This window comes from Agelaius phoeniceus, chromosome 6, assembly GCF_051311805.1.
Source record: "Agelaius phoeniceus isolate bAgePho1 chromosome 6, bAgePho1.hap1, whole genome shotgun sequence".
Lineage (NCBI taxonomy): Eukaryota > Metazoa > Chordata > Aves > Passeriformes > Icteridae > Agelaius > Agelaius phoeniceus.
In genome coordinates this window covers 32,248,231-32,265,652 of record NC_135270.1, presented here as the reverse complement: position 1 = coordinate 32,265,652, position 17,422 = coordinate 32,248,231, and the positions used below count along the sequence as shown (strand labels likewise).

The following is a 17,422-nucleotide window of genomic DNA, read 5'->3' as shown; positions in this document are numbered from 1 at the left end:
AATTTTAGGATACTTTAAAAATAGTCAGTTTAATGACATTTTTATGTAACTCATAAAAGTGGCAGGAAATAATATTGGAAGGATTTCTCTTCATATTTCTTAATAGAATCCCTCAAAGAAGTATAGGACAGAGTTCATGGTGATATGTTATCCTATATTAACAGCTCTGAGGCAAGAAAATTTGCTTGTGAGCTTTGAAGGACACAATGGGACACTATGAGAGACACTACTGAGAAAGAGCATTCTCAAAAACACAACTGAGCCTGGCACAGAGTCACTCTAAACATCTGTTTGGACAAACATTCACATCTCTAGCTTGCAAAATCAATAGAAAGATTTTATTCATTATTTTGCCTTCATTTTAATTTTGTGAAGCTGAAATATTAGAAAATAGTCACGTAAGCTTCTCTTTTGCATGCTTCTACTGCAACCTAAAAGCCCACTATATTTTGTAAAATGAATCTTAATCCTTGATACCACATTTTCATTTTTAATTTCTTATGTATACTTCCATCATTAATTGTAACATATTGTATTCATTAGCTATAGTCATTTCCCACAAAAGAAAATAACTAAACTGACAAACCCTATTGCATTGAAGGATGGAGTTTGCAATACATGTTTGCAAAAACTCACACATAATGCACAGCCTCTTTCCTCCTGACATCAAGCAGCAAGACCTACTGGACTGGCGCATGCTTCCTGTACTACCTCTGAGGGGAGCCATTATCCAGCAGTTGTGGTCAATGCCAGGACACCATATATCTGCAATCCTTGCAGGACTACATAGGCCTGAATGTTCTCCTTTTTAACTGATGTGAATCAAAAATAGGCTGCAGCCACATAGCCTTCACAGCATGTTGGGATAGAACAGATATAAAATACAACCAAAAACTTTTGTAGTCCGATCTGTTGTTTTCAGTACGGTACAAAAATGAGAAAAAAGGCAAACGAACTGTGTAGAAAAAATAACTTTCAGTTTTTCTTCATTTCAGTATCTGGTTGTGTGTGATTTGGTAAGGCTCATTCAGGATAAAAGATATCCTTAGCTACTCCAAACTTTGAGCAAATATAACTAAATAGATACAGAACATTAATCTTCAACGCTTATTTTAATGGCACTCCACACATTTATCTGAAGTTGAAAGCATATTCTGAAGTTTGAAATTTCATTTTCAATTGAAACCCTGAATGACAAGCATAATTTTCTAGCCTAAACTTTCATTTGGAAAGGTGGAGGGGAGATGTAGAAGAAGGCAGAGGAAGAGGGATGAAATAATTCAACTAACAAATGGGTAAGTGGTATATAATCTTTATTGCTAGATTATTACTAGTGTTCACAAAGAAAATATCCCATGTCTTCACACACTTAGCATTATTTTTTAGACTAGTGGAGTTTGTTTTGTAAGTATTTTTAAGTGCTGAATTGTCATGAGGTACTTTTAGAAATATAACTTGTTTACTGAGGAGGCCAACAACAAAACTACTGAGAAAATTTCCTTCTTAATTACAGTCCTCTAAAAAATACTTTCTGAAAAACTCTGCCAGGAATAGGCAGATAATATAGTTAAAGATGGGATTGTATGTGAGAGATTAGTGAAAGCTTTTCCTTTACTTTGAACTATTCCCTTTACCATTGAAACTGTTTCATGGGATATTTACTTTAAATGCAGACTAAATGTGTTCCACTGGTTGCAGGGAAGGCTATAGTGATAGACATAAAAAAACCTTTCCTTAAAAGTGGAAAACTTGATATAATTTAAATACGACAGTGCTTTTCATTCTATTTTCTTCTTAACCTCTGTATTTGTTAATATATTTTGTTTTACACTTGCTAAAAGGCAAATAAATGAAAAGTCAACTTTGAAGAAACTTTAGGGTACATGTTTTTCAAATTACTCTAAGAGAAGTCATAGTAATTCTTTCATCTTCACTGTGTAGGTCCTGTTGACTCTTAGTCAGGCTTAACAAGAGTGTGACAATGCCAAGAGGGGCTTGCTGAGATTCACAGGATAAGGACAGAAACCTTTACAGAGTAGTTGGTGTAGTTAGTAGTTATTTTCTTTTTTTGCTCAGAGACTTTTTTTTAATGAGGGATTGTCAGGATAGCAGAGGTAATGATGTCATTTCACATCCCCAGTCTCATTTCAAATGTGCACATCAGAACTGGAGCAGACTAGGGGTTGTATGTCTTTCCTTCTATTTAGAGACTCTTAACAATGTTGCAAATTGTGGGGTTTTGCAAGGAACGGATGCACTTATGTTTTGGAATTTGGACTCAGACCACTACTAGATCATTTCACACAGACTTCCAAAAAGCTAGAAACCCCAAAACCCAATCATATGATAACTTCTGGCTGAACTCCTGGCCAACTTGAACTAATGTCAAATATTGCTTTAGCTAAACTAAATCTCACTTGGTCCTGGCTTTCAAATAAAACAGTTGTTATTTTTGTTTTGTTTTGTTTCCCTGTTAAATGAACAAATCTGCTTGGGATGTCCTTAAACGTCCGTGCACTGATTCACCCCAAAGTAATAGTAGATGACTAAGACAAATGATCTGAGTTACTGATTTCATGGCTGGAAAGAGTGAGTAAGAGGTGCACTCTGTCCCTTGGCTGTCATACACTGCTTTACCATATCTCCATTAACACCCCAGTGAATGTGTTGATTACTGCTCTGGATTCTGTATTTAATGGATTGTATGAAACTCTCATTGGAAAAAAAAATTATGAGTTTGGCTTATCTGTTTTCATCTTGGCACAATAATGCATTTTTCCTAATCAGCTGATTTGAAGTGAAATGAGGGGACAAGTTTCATTTGAAGTGCACTGAAGCACCTCCTGCCTACAACTATACAGCTCTTTGCTGACAGCTCCTGCACTCAAAATTTGGGCAAGGTTTGCATGGCCCAATACCAAAATAAAATATTAGAGTAGGGTTTTTTTGAGTGCTTGAAAGGCATGGCAATGACCTAAGACTAGCATTTTGTCCAAACCTAAAGATCTGTTCCAGTATATTCCAGTCAATCCTTACCTTGGGACTTAGGACTAAAGGCAGGGATTCAAAGTTTGCTTTATTTATGAACATTGTGTGGGAGACCTGCAGAGTTTAGAGCAGAATAATTTTCAAGTCTATAGGGATAAACACACCATGTGCTTCTGGAAGAATCCTGATGGTTTTCTCAGATAAGTGTTTCTATACTCACAAATTTGTGAGTTTCTTCAAAGCCACCTTGCCATGAGACATAACAGGGGGAGAAGCTGAATATCAAAAGACCAAAAAATGTAGCTTGTAGTAAAATAAATATAGGTCAGCATTAAATTCAAGCCACAACATATCAGCATTTACCAAATTTGAAGAGGAAGACACTGTGCTTCAGATTGCAAAGAATTTTTGGATCAATAATGAAGATTTTACTGTAATTCCAAGTCACATGCCTGTAAATTGCCTAACAAAGGTCTTATTATTCCCCTTCTGTTTTTCTTTCTTCATGGCATGAAAATTGAGGTTGAGATGCTTTATTACTTCTTAAATGTTGAGATAGAATAACAGAATGATTTGGCCTCCAATTCAGACAGACAGGTGGTATAGATTTATTTGGTTACTATTGAAGAGTGCTTCCAGCAGCTGCTGAAATGGAAAGCAAACACATGAATTGTGAGATGGAGGAACAGCTTAGGCCACGAATTGTAAACACAAAATTTTTATTTCTTCTCCTTTTGAATTCAAAGATCATTCTTGCCAATTTTTCAGAAATGTTATACATATGCATGAAACTTATGTATCTGCTGATTTAGGTCATAAATTGCAAACACCCAACACATGAAACAAAAGGAGGCAGTAATTTCTTTTAGTGTTGTCTAAAAATGTACAATAGTACTATTTTTAAGAGAGAAAATGGGTAGGGTCAAAATCTATAACCAGCTAAACAAGCTGAGCTAGCCAAATATTTCCCATGAAACTGAGCTTCACCTACTGGAACATTTATTATCTCAAGACAGGTAAACAAAGACATCACTATTAAACTAACTCACTAAAAGTGTTACAGTTTCATAGGTATTGTTTCCTCCTCCCTCTCATTCATTCTGTGTATTGTCATTCTCTTCTACCTGGTCATTAAAAACAAAAGACAGGAAATGAAAAGAGTAGAAAAAAAAAAAGGGGGTCAAAGGAAGAAAGGTAAGAAGAAGAAAATGCAATAATTTAAAAATCAAAGCCTGAAAAGTATTTGATTAAAAAAATGTAGAGTAAACATTAAGTTTTTTACTTTTTTCTTGAAACATACTTGCCATTTTTCACCCAGTCCTTCTGCCAACTTTCTGACTGTGTAGTACAAACAGCTTTTCACCTACTCCTACAATGGGGCATTCAGAAAAAGATGCATGTGCTAGTGGCACCTGCACAGCCAGTCATTTATGGCAGTCAAGGAGCAAGTGAACATGCCAATCAGATAATATACGCAGGTTGGATAGCTATATATCTATCTGCCTGTGTGTGGTACCATAGCTAAAGTCAGGGCAGCAGGGTGACTTGGAGGCTGATGTGTTCTTCAGGGTACATCCATTTTCTCCATAGCAGGAAATTGGTTTTGCAATGGTAATGTGTAATTGACACTGACAGTATACTATAAAATAAATTGCTAACTTTCTTAGATTTAGTTTCAGATTGAAAAGAAAAATTAATCTGAAGCAGTAGGCTTCTCAACATCATATCTCTTCAATTATTTTTCTTGCAATATAAATATATGCAAATATATTAAAATATATAGTTATCTCTTTGCATTAAATGGATTATGTATGTGTATATATGTATATATCTATATCTATATCTATATGTGTGTGTGGTGAGTATATTTCTTAAATGCAAGCAGATGACTACAATGAGACTTTTAATCTCTGAAACTGAAAATATTAAGGCCTAGGGGATAGTGACTAGACATTCTATTAGAGCTGTGAAATAACTCTTCTAGTGTTTCTAATGAAGACCATCTGCAAACAGCTTTTTTTTTTTTTTGTTCCAAAAAAGCATTCAAATTGTTTTTAATCCAGCTGAACTTTTCAGGGATTAGCTATTATGTTTTCATTACTCCTTTCACTGACAAATAACTTTCAGGAGCAATTCCATCATCAAACCAGTTCACCAAGCAGAATATTTTGTTTCATAAATGGGAAAAACAAAATCAAAGAAAAAGCCCAAACACCAAAACTTCCAAAGAAATCACAAAACCAAAAAATCAAAGGCAGTCTTCAACCTTTCTATAAATTGATCTTAAAATTGTCTTATTTTATGGAGTGTGCAGTTCAAACTAATAATAATAATTTTCACAGGGTAGGATATACAGAATATTCTGGATATTTTACCACATTTTTTTAACACTAAGCTGAAAAAGTTGTGAGAGTCAAAACGATATTTGTGGTGTTTCTGATTGATTCATTATTGTCTTTTAGGAATTTACCTAATTGTTTTAATTTTCTGCCAGGGAAATGTAAGCAAAATTAGCAAATAAGTGTATGATACATATGAAAAAAAAGAACAGAAAATCTGTAGGCATTTCCATTCTGACCTTAAGGAAATTTAGCTTACACTTTGACTAAAGGATTTTCTGGATTCTCCATAACTGTGTTCTTTACAGAAGATTATATCCTTTTATTGATTCACAGGAAGCAGAGGAAAGGTGCCATTGCAGTAGAATGCATATGAAAGGGAAGATAACCAACTGATGGCACATTTCTTTTTTTGCCATGCAACTAACCTCCCATGTTCTCAGTTCTGTGTCACTGTTAGAGGAAATATAGAAATATATACCCAGAGGTACAATGCTCCTTCTCTGTGCCCATTTTCAGGCAGGAAGTCTGATCAAATGGTGATTATAGACTCTTTTGGATTAAGATTCAGAAATTTTAACTGCTAGACCTAGAGTATTATTTCTAGTCCTCCAGTAGGTTTATAATTATTTCAGCATTGAAAAAAAACCAACAAAAAACAAAAACAAACAAACAAAACCAAACCAAAACAAAAAACCAAAAAAACCCACAAAAAACCAAACAAAACCCATTAAAAAAACCCCAACAAACTCAAGAAAAAGAAAACTATATAAAACAACTCCCTGTCCCCAGCCTTAGCATTTCTATATGCAGGGAAAAGTTGTCATCTAATGGAAAGTTCAGTACTTCACTGAAGTCAAAATGAAGTTACGATGATGTATTTGAGATAATGGACTTCTCCCAGATTAGACATCAAAATCAGTATTTCTTTTACACATTACTGCAATCCTCTGGTGGGGTGTTTCTGATAATTATCCCAGTAAGATCCATAGATAATTGAGAAACAGCCTGTTTTAATTTACCTTTCAGATCCATAAACTGCACCACCATATCATATCAAAGAAATGCTCAACAGTCCTGGGATATTTGTCAACAGAAACCAAACCCCGCTTTTCCACAACAGCTGAGCTATGTGTGTCCAAACTGCTTCCCCTGGTTTTGTTAGCCATTTCCTGGCCTGGGAAAGAGACATATCTGTGGGGTTTGGGGGGGGTTATTTGCCATGGGGCTTCCCTACAACATTACAGTATTGTGGATAGGTAGCACAGGGAGAGGGAGGAGCCATGGGGCCGTGGAGCACTGGGAACCTAGCAGGGATGGGCTCTAGCACAGCAGTAACTGGTGGCAGCTGGTCCAGGCCCACTGCTGTATTTCACTGTGCTGTGCACTGACTGGTCCATGGTGGCTGTGTAGAATTACTGCTGACAAAATAGCATTGGGTGAAGGTGTGTGGTGCCAGCCATCAATTCAACAGGGTGCTTGGTGCCTGCTGTTCTGGGTTTTGTATGTGACTGTTTGCTAGGCAGATTAGGTCATCTGACAGCCTAGAACTTGGTATTCCATTGGCAGTGGTGGAGCAGAGTCTTCTTTAAGGGAGAGAAAAAAAACTTCACTGCTTTTTCAGTGAAAAGCAGGAAGTGAGGAGGAATGTATCACTTCTTTAACACAGAGAGCAGGCCTGCTGCTGCTCTGGAGCTTTCCACTCTTTTTATAGGTTACAGGAAGCTCCAGTTCCTTCGGGGCTCTACCCAGACTCAGGACTAGTGTGGGAGCTTGTGCTATAGCAGGAAGGATACAGGTTGTGCCCACCATAGATGAGGTGTGCATGTGCCAAGGCATTTTTGAACATTTTTGAGAGCGTGGAAAATTATTGCACACAGTGGTTCAGACTATCTCTTGTCTTATTGGATATACACTGGCAGACCAGGAAAATTCCTGGGGATCATCCACACTAGTGAGCATACAGAAAAAGAGGTTTCCTCCCTGGGATTTCAGCTAGGGCACGATACTGTGTGCAGAAAGAACCGGACACTATGTGCATTGTCAGAGAATTTGGCCTCAGGGGAACGAACAGGGATGCTGTGACAGGATACTGCAGACACAATGACTTATATTTCCAATCAGGATTAATAATTGTTCAGGCCATCAAACATAAATAGGTGGTGTTTAGACAAATGAATTTTATATCAAGCTTTTGGTCATATGCATTCACGCGCTGCCACATCAATTGAAAGCAGGATGAGAGCCATCAAAGCAGCAATAGGTTATGGGCAATCTGACCTGATGGGTCCTGGGAAAAGTGTAGGTTTCAGTGCTGAGTACACAAATCAGCTATGCTAAGCCTGCATGGGAAAAGGACAGCCAGAATATGTTGCTCATCAGTATGGCATGAGACTAGTCAGTCTGAAGTTCATGCACGCACACAGTGGGCACACGCATACTCCTCTGGGTTTGGGGGTTGGTTTGTTTACTGATGTTCTTACAGCTGTGTTAGCAACACCATGCCTCCAAGTGTCTGAATCTGTTACTGATACTGAAACAATGATAACCAGGTACAGAACTCTGTTTATCTGGTAGAGATGGATGCCATAGGGACAGAAATCACAGATCTACAATCCATCAAATAAGGCAGAGGAGAATTCACTGGTTCTGACAGCTCTCCTCCCTGGCAAGCTGACTACTTGGTCCAGAGGTCTGATGCTTATTTTCCTTTTCCTGCTTCTGAGTCATATAGATTCTTTCCCACCATGATTAGGTGGGAAGCACACTGCCTGGGCTGACATGACACTTGTGTAGGTGGCACCTCTTCATGTTGTTCATGCTCATATTGGCTTTGGAAGAACATTTGGCAAAAGCCATCAATTATGTGCTCTAATAGAGAGAATTTGGTGTGAAATGTAGTTATGAGATAAACTAAAATATATTCAGCAAATGAAAGAAGTCTCCATTGCAGCAGCATAACTCACAAGTACAAAGCTACCTATGCCTGTGAAGTCATTGGCGTTGAAGTACAACAAAAATTGAATGTGAAAATTTGGCTCGTGCATATATATCTCATCTCCAACTTTTAGACTTCCATGGAATTAAACTCTAAAACATTTCAGTACTTCTGTTAAGGAGCAAAACTTAGAATTTAAATTAGTCACAGTTCTAAATCCATTAGAGATTATGTTGATGAGATTTTTCAAACTCCTGATTTTTAGAGTAAGAAAACTATGAGCAGCATGAAAAGTGGATTTTACCCTCTATTTGCTATCTTATTTAGTAAAAAAGCTTGCCAGAGCTCAGACAGACTGCCAAGATTGCAAAGGCTAAGCAATTCAGAAATGTGGGCGTACCACCTGTGCCTCTTCAGTCCATGCAGGGCATTGGCATCTCATTTGGAGGCAAAACAAGAGGAAACCATTTCTGACTCACTGAGACAGGTGGAGGAACAAAGCAGTGGCTTTGGCTTAATCATGGAATTGACTAGAGGAAAATTTTTATTGCCAAAGGACACACTCTATTTGTGATCAGCTCCACTGTTCTTGGCTAAAAAAAAAAAGAATATTTCTCCTTGATGTTCCCTTGACTTATCAGTACATGAGTGAAGCCTACTTCTGGTGTTGGCTTAGTTAAGAGAGCCATCTTTCTAGGCCTGATCCAAATGCTGCTGCAGTCAATCAGATAGGAAAAAGAGTTAGTAACCACACCAAAATACACAGCGTTTGTTATAGACCTGAGTTATGATTCAGACTAGTGGCTAAGAAAAGGATCCCTACATTTCCCTTTGCTTTTTAATTATTAATTTGTATGAGAAACATTAAAAATATCCTTGTTTCAACCTCTTGAATTAGAAAGGTTTTGTTTCCTTCAAGACAGAATTTTTTACAAAAATAAAATATTTAAAATATTAGCAAATTTAGATACAAAATTAATAAAGAAAGATAAGCATGGAAATAAGATATAATGAAATTACTGAAATGAAATGCTCCATCTGCACTCAGCCCACACATTTTTTGGATTTTCAGTTTCTGGAAATTATTGAGATTTTTGACTTTCATCCTTACCCAAGAGGAAAAAATGCAAGCAGCTCAGAACTATCTGCAGTAAGAGAAGGGAGTTTCCTATCCTGTTTCAGTTCCATTTGGTTGCCCACTGTTGTGAAGTTATTTGCAATGGGTGACTTATTCCTGTAATTTATAAAGTCCTTCTAATAGAAGAGATGAGATGAGGCAATGGAAGTTGGTAAGGACTTCCTGAGTATGAAGACCAAAGCAGCTCATAACTTGTGTTCCCCCCTTCCCTTCTCTCATCTATTCCTTCCCTAAACTGACATTATTCCTTATACTCTTACTGGGCAGAGACAAGGTAAGTACCTCCTAATACGTAAGCCTCTGCCACACTCAGAGACCTTAATGAAGGTTAAACTTCCTGCAGACTAGGTTTCAAAACATAACTGTATTTTTGAATGCAATTAAAAGTCTTAATAGGTTTCCCAAAGTCAATCCAGAATAAAGAACATTCCTCTTTGGCAACTTGCAAATAATGGAGAAAATTCTAACCACAATGTCTCTGAAGCTATCCCTAGAGTCAAACTGGAATTTTTATTGCTGCACTGCCTTTTTAGTCATGCCACTTTTTAGCACTGTTAGTTTTAGAACTGAAGGATAAATCTATGAGCAAGAGTTTCTGATGCCTTTAGAAGCAGCTTATTCAGCCTGCGTTGTTTATGAACTACAGGTCATTCCATTTCTTTCAAACCTCTGCATTGCTAAGGTTTCCAGGAAGTTGTCAGTCCTATGGCACATATTAACAAGTAATGTTATACACAGCACTAAGGATGGCTATCATTCCATGCTGGTGGAACTTATCCATGTTCATGTGTGTTGGGTTGACCTTGGCTGGACACCAGTTGCCTACCAATTCACTCTATCACTCCCCTCCTCAACAGGCCAGGGAAGGGGAGAAAATAAGATGGAAAAACCTCATAGATCAAGAAAAATGCAGTTTAATAAAGCAAAAGAAAAAGTTGCCCATGCACAAGCAAGGAGGAAAGTCAAAATATTTTGTTGTGTACTTTCCACCAGCAATAGCCAGTCATTTCCGAGGAAGTAGTGGTTACAATGGAAGACAAATATTGTACATAATGAATGGCCATGCTTCCTCCTTTCTTTTATATCCAAGCAGATTTAATCTAGTGTGGAATATCCCTTTGGTCAGTATGGGTCAGCTGTCCTGCTTATCCACTTCCAGCCTACTTGCCCAAACCTTGCCTACTAGTGTGGGTGCAGAGTGTTAGAGAGAGAGAGTGTTGATGCTGTGCCAGTTGTGGGCATCCTTGGAACCAGCACAGCACCTTATTATTTCTTTGCCATATAACTGCTGAGACCAGTTATAACCACTTATATGTATATAGCAGCATTTCGACTGCTACACTTTAAATTTGGACTATTCTGTGTTATTGAATACACAAAACTGTGATTAGGCATTTGTAAGACTTTCCAGACTCACAGTTGTAGCATGATGTCTCCTTAAAGTCTATGTGCTTATGAGCTGAAAAACATTTAAACTGTAGCTATCTCTTCTGAAGAACAGATATAGAAATATTATGGGAAAAAATTTCTTTGGTTGGTTAGAACCATTAAATCTGCAGTCACTCTCATTTCTGGCTAGGAATAGGAGTAACAACAACAACCCTCTCTTTCCTGGCCCTCATAAATCTGATCCCTATCTCCTGCAAGTGAACAGGTTATAAATAAAAGGGGCATAAATTTATGAGTTCTCTATACAGAATGTTTTGCTCCCATATGAGAATCAGTAATAGCCATCAAAGCACAAATAACATGATTTCACCCTTATGCTAAGCAATGCCCTTTCAGGTTATCAGATGCTAAACATGGTAGTTAAGATCTATCAGAGTAAAGGAAGTCAAAGGGAAAAAAAACCAATGACTTCTGCTTTAGGACTTGCTGATCTGTAAGACCATTTTTAATTATACCTAGAAGAGATTAGTTCCATGTGCAAGCTCGCATGTATGTAATTCGTAGAAGTTTACATGGAAAAGCACTCCCCAATAGATACCAAGAGTCAAAGTACTCGTAAGAAGGTCTTAGATGACTAAAATCCAAAATTACATATGCTTATTATTATCCCCTAAGTTCAGATGGTAAAATATTAAAAGGCAAAACCAATCAATTCCCTCTTTGACCAAGACTATTATTTTGGTGTGGTTTTGGAGGATTTTTGCCTGTGTGCATGCACATTTTAAATGCCGTGTCTTCATGTGTACATGTATATTTTCATATGTGACATATATGCACATACTGATGTGTATGTATAAACCATGTATCTGCGATATATTTGAAGTATCTATTTTGCATACAGTTTGTCGTTGGGTTTTTTTTTTTGTTTGTTTATTTAAACCCCTTATCAAGTTTTGACATTATCAATTTTTGCTTTCAGGAGTCCTAGGACGAGTAGTGAAAGATGCATGCAGAGTACAGAATGCATCTCTGGGAAGAAATAAAAGAAGAAAAACAACATTACAAAAGCAAACTGCTTCCATGACTTGTCCCTCTGTCTCCCACCAAGAGCTGCTGGCAAACACAATGCACACATTGGTTGTAGGACTATGTCAGGCATATCACAGTTCTCAGATCAGGATCTGTGCATACACATAGCCATGCACACAGTCAAAGTGTCAGTAGATAGTGTGATTACAATTATGACAAGAGCTGACTTGGATGCATGCCATGTCAGAAATTTGATGGGCCAGGCTGTGGCTTGGAGAGCTGTGTTTTGGTATGCAGAGTGTGTTATTGCAGGGCTTTCAGAAGTGAAGAGATGACTTTGCTTTGTGACTGGTTCAGGAGAACAGTTAGGGAAGAGCTACTCCCTCCCTTTCCCTCTTTGCAGATACTGAAGAAAGTTATTCCACATACCCTGCCATATGAAAGACTGCAGATGAGGACAGTCTGAAGAAGCAAGATAGAAACCAGGGCATTCACTTTGATTTTTTTGAGTATATGCCTTGCATTGTAACTTGTTTCCTCAATGAGATTTCTATTAGACATTTATGTCTCATTTATTTTTGTTCTGAAAGTACTAATCTAAACCTTTTGAAGTTTCATTAATTTCCTTTGACCTTACAACTATCCATTATATTTTTTTTTGTTGGATTCTTTCTTTGAGGCTTACTAACGAACAAATTATCCCTAGGCTGATTTCATATGGAACGCCCCCCACCTTTCTCACCAAGCATTAATATGTGTAGGGCTTTTTTTGTATTCCTGACCTCTGTGAAGCAAACCCATGGCCAGTTTGCAGAAGCAGTCACCATGTTGCTTAGTGGATTGTTGCTTAAGGGGATAAATTTGGTGTCCTGGCAGTAGGGTAAAGTATGGTTTGGCAAATATATTTAGGCTTTGATGCTATGAGTTGTCCTTTCCAAACAAGAGTTTCTGGGTGGTATTTTGAAACTATGTAGCCTGCTGCTGTTTTCCTGGATATGATAACACTGCAACACGCCTGTTGTGTTAGAGGCCATGCTGTATGAATACTGCACATTTAATGATCTCTTCTTATGACCTTTTTTTCCCAGAAGTGGAAATGACAACAAATGAGCTCACGCTTCAAGGACTTGTGTACCTCAAGGTACCTTGGAGCACAGCCAGGGCCTAGAGAGGAGCAAACCAGGCCCATAGTGGGAGCTGCCAGAGGAGAATATCTCACCCTCAGCCTGTCTCATAGGTGACCCTTGGCCTTCCAGCTGGTTGGCTGGTGAGAACCTGAAAATGCCACTTCCACCCTTTTGGCTCAGAGTTTAGGTGTGAAACTGCATAACTCCCTGCTCACTATGAGAACTTTCCTGCATTTCTGCCAGGGGCCATGGAGGGCACACTGGCTCCCTCAGCCCGGTGCCCCCAGCACATGCCACCCAGAGCGCTGTGGCTGATCACTGCCACCCAAAGATTTTGATCCAGCTTGGCACATCATGGGAGCCCAGCTCCTGGAAGAGAGTGAAGGGGGATGCAGGAGACCCAGGGGCTGTCCCTTCCCCTGGGGCACCCCCGCAGCAGCGAAGCAGGGCCTTCCCCAGAGCTCCTGCTGCCTCTGGGCCTCCTCTGGCCCTCATTGCTAACATCCCTCACAGGCATGACATGGGCCCTCATGTGGTCAGCAAGGAGCAGGATCTGGGAACCCAAAATGCAAATGTTCCCATTGACTGATCCATGTTGATGTGCTGAAATGGAGAGATGGTGGAAATGATTCCTTGGTGGTGCCTCACTCAGGCTCACTGTGCTTGCCCTTGGATCTTTAGGAAACCCTTCTCCTCACCTGCCCAATTATGCTTTGACTTGCAGTACAAAAATCTTGCTCACCTAGTCCTCAGGTAATGAAACAATTTGGCCTTTTTTGTTTAAGTTCTGCCAGGTTCAATTTTCTATTCTATCTTCCAGAAAGAGGTGAGACAAAATCACTCTGCAGAGTAGGTCTTCACATATTTTGGTCTATCTAATGTCTGCCAAAAAATGATTACAAGTGGTCCTTGGCTGGGGTGAGGCAGTGACATCTCATGTAGAGGAGCCTGAGGTTGCAATATGGTATGCCAACTTGATACAGGGACTCAAACTTCAGCAGTTAAGAATAGCAGAATTCTGTCTTCAGAAATGGACATTCAAAGGAAACTGCTTTGCACAGCATCCATGAGTCTCAAAGGCAGAGAGAGGGGAGATAAGGTATTATAGAAGAAATCCCAGGACTCAAGACATTTCCAAATTAAAAAAAAAAAAAAAGTAAAAAAGAAAGAAAGATAAATATCTGTCTTTTTCAACCCAAATCTTCAGGTTTAGCTTTAAAAGCACTCCATCAGAGAAATTCAGCATTTCACTGCAAGACAAGATTTTGCACAGAAATCTATGATGATAAAAAACCAGTTTAGAAATGTGAATATTCCAGTCTCTAGTCAGTTCCAATATTCAAAATAGTCAGTTCAGGGATTAAATAGTGCAGGGCATTTTTATGGTTTTAGCCTATAAATTGTGAGATTCATCTTCACATAGTATCATACTGATGATCTGTATTCTAAAAGCCTAGATGCTCTCTCTTTCTAGACAAAGTTTGAGCTCACACCTTGGGCAATGTTGTCTTGTGAGTTTAATTTTCATATTGTACTCTTAAATGGACATACATTTTTGGCTGGAGAAGTAGGGAAAACAATAAATTTCAATGCAAAATTTATTACAGTTCCAGCATAAAATACCTAGTCATGCCAAGAACCAGAAACTTATATATTCAAGTAGCTCTGGGGAAGTAATTTTCCCTATTTCTGCTGCTGGTGCTCACTGAGCAGATCTAAAAAGTTCATACCTTACTATGCCAAAAGACTGCTGGCAGACATTTTTTTTTACATGAAACAGGCAGTCTGTAATTAAACACTTATAGATGGCTGAACTCAGTGAGTTATGAATGCTCTGGGACATATAAAGAATCCCTAGAGCAAGAACTGATTCCATCATTTGGGTCAACAAAGCAAATGAGTTCTAAGCATAATTTAATGAAGTCTGCAAGACAACATAGTTATACTTCTCTTGCATTTAAATGTTCTTATGAGAACACTGCACTTACACAATGTCTTTTAAAAGGTGGGGAAATGAGCAAGAAAGGAACATTCTTCATGTTTTAGTCAAAACATAACAGTTAATGCTCCTAAAAGGACAGTTCAGACTAAAGGACAAGTGTGAAATCTGTAGAAAATACCATAAATTCTTCTGGAGACAAGATCTGAGTATTTCTGCCTTCCCTCCTGCCTCTGAATAATACCATCCCTCATTTCCACAGATCCTGAGAGACCATTTAATTCCTACTCTTTAGCTCTGCCAGTACTGGTGCAACTTATATTAGTAGGTCTATGGTAAGGTTGACCAGCTGCTGACTTTTTGATTGCCATTTTGTCTTCTGAACCATAGATGCTTTGCAGCAACAGATGAAAGTCACAGGGAATTTTTGCACTGTTTGGCTGAGAAGAAGAGCCAAGATTTTGTGGGTTCTGTGCCACAATAATTGAGCTAGGTTGCTTTGGGATCTTCACGTCGTGAGGATCTATCAGTGCTGGTTCAGGATATAGATCCTGATCAGTTCTTGGCATGTTTAGCACAGGTGCAAGTCTCCCATCCTGATTCCAGTTTCCAAGCAGCTTTCCATTAGCTCAAAATCTGACGAGATATTTATTGAATAGGTATAAATATACATATAATGCCTTTGACACTCCTTAGGAAGGCAGCATGACTCCTGTTCATGTGTGAGCAAACTTAAAACGGTTTGGGAAATGTGGAATATTTGGATTTGATTTAAAAAAATATATTTTGACATTTCTGAACTGATTTTTTTCCTAAACATATTGGTCTCTGAAAATGCCAATTTGGGATGAAAATAGTTTGGAAAATATCAGCCTTTTTCCCTAGGAAGGAAATTTCATCTGTCAACTCACTGTATCATCCAAAACAAGTCAAGGGCAGAAATAAGCAGAAAACACATGTCCTAAATAGGTACCTTTCTGTCTATTGCTGAGCCCAAGGAGTTTAGCTCAAATAGGAACCATTTGGCATGGCTGCTTGCCTTTTTTTTAATGGCCTAATTTTGCAGCAGTAGCCATGACTATCACAACAATGAAAACAAAGAAAAACATGGAATTGGACTCAGACTTAGCAAATTCTGTCTGCCCGTTAGGGGAAAGTCCAACCAAAACCTTCACTCCCAAACACACGCTAAATTTTCAGGAGGTTTGCCTAGGGCTTCATAGCTTCTAGCTCAATTTCATGTCTGCTACCAGTAATTGTATCAGATCTGTTTATGAAAAACAAACTGCAGGCTTCCATATTTTTCTAGCAGATTTATATTCTACATCACCTTGAAGTTATTCAGTTACAAAGGAAGAGAAAAAAAGTGTCTTTAAGCCAAATTCTTTGTCCTCATACTTTTGGCAGCAGCAGGGGCTTCTAAATTAGCTTTTGTAGTTAATCCCACCAGGTCATGCTGCTGTGGTTTCTGACTTCCTTTCAGTTTGTGTGACCATTGACAGTTGTTCATTCAGGAGGAAACCTACTTTATCCTTTCAACCTACTGGAAGCAGGCTCTGCTGAGTGCTTCCCTCCTATTCCTAATGCCAGGGCCTGCACAGTGCCCTGCATCAGTTTCACTGTTGGCAGCTCTCATCAGTAGTTGCAAAAGAGGACTTCTTCCTCAGACATATATAGATACTTACAGTTCTTGTTTATTAATGCACTAAATAGCAGTCAGAGAAATAAAAATGTATTATTCACCATCCTGGCTGATCTTTCCTTAAGGAAACACTTTTTCTGCCTATCAGTTAAAAAAGACAACTATGAAAGAATGCACAAAACAGAGTAGGCATGATACAACCATTTATGGGTCTCTGAGAATAAATATGTTAGTATTGGCTTACCTGCTTAATAAAGGCTCAGGCTTTGATCTTGGACACACAGCTTTGTAATTTCCCACTATTGCAGTTGCTGATGAAAGGCAACAGACCCTCTACATGGAAAGGTGTCTGCTCTCCCTTCCTTCCTTCCTTCCTTCCTTCCTTCCTTCCTTCCTTCCTTCCTTCCTTCCTTCCTGGTGTTTTGCAAGATAATTTCGTAGTTACCTGCACAGCTGTTGGATGAATCTTTTCAATTCCACATATTGGGCCTCTTTGCCTTCTTCTCCCACTTGAAATAAGTATTTTTAATAAGTCTTTCTTGTTTACAGCACGGCTAACATTTGAATGGAGAAATACTTTAGGCAGAAAATGATTGCTGACAATTGTTATTTTCTTAAAAAAAAAAGTTTCTTTCTTGGCAGAAACATCTGTGAGAAATGAGATCCTCACAAACATTTGGGAAAAACTCTACTGCCAGCTGCACACATCAAATTATTTTTCCCTTCAAAACCAATAACTAACTATGAAGATGTAGAAACCAAAAGATTGAACTGCAAACCTTACTCATGTTCTCACCATGCTGGAAGTGAGTGCCACAGCACTGCCAAAGTACCGGAAAGCTGGAGGTGCTCTGAGGGCCCCAGCACAGCTGGGACCCAACTGCTGGCCAGGT

At 38.5% G+C, this 17,422-nt stretch overlaps 1 long non-coding RNA gene across 1 annotated transcript in view; it reads left to right on the top strand.

Annotated features, from left to right (window-relative positions):
- LOC143694364 (uncharacterized) overlaps window positions 1-17,422 on the top strand; it is a 147,590-nt gene that overhangs the window by 91,042 nt on the left and 39,126 nt on the right. Inside the window, exon 4 of the long non-coding RNA XR_013182808.1 lies at window positions 1,234-1,295. This is a non-coding gene — a long non-coding RNA (uncharacterized LOC143694364). The remainder of the gene's footprint in view (window positions 1-1,233; window positions 1,296-17,422) is intronic.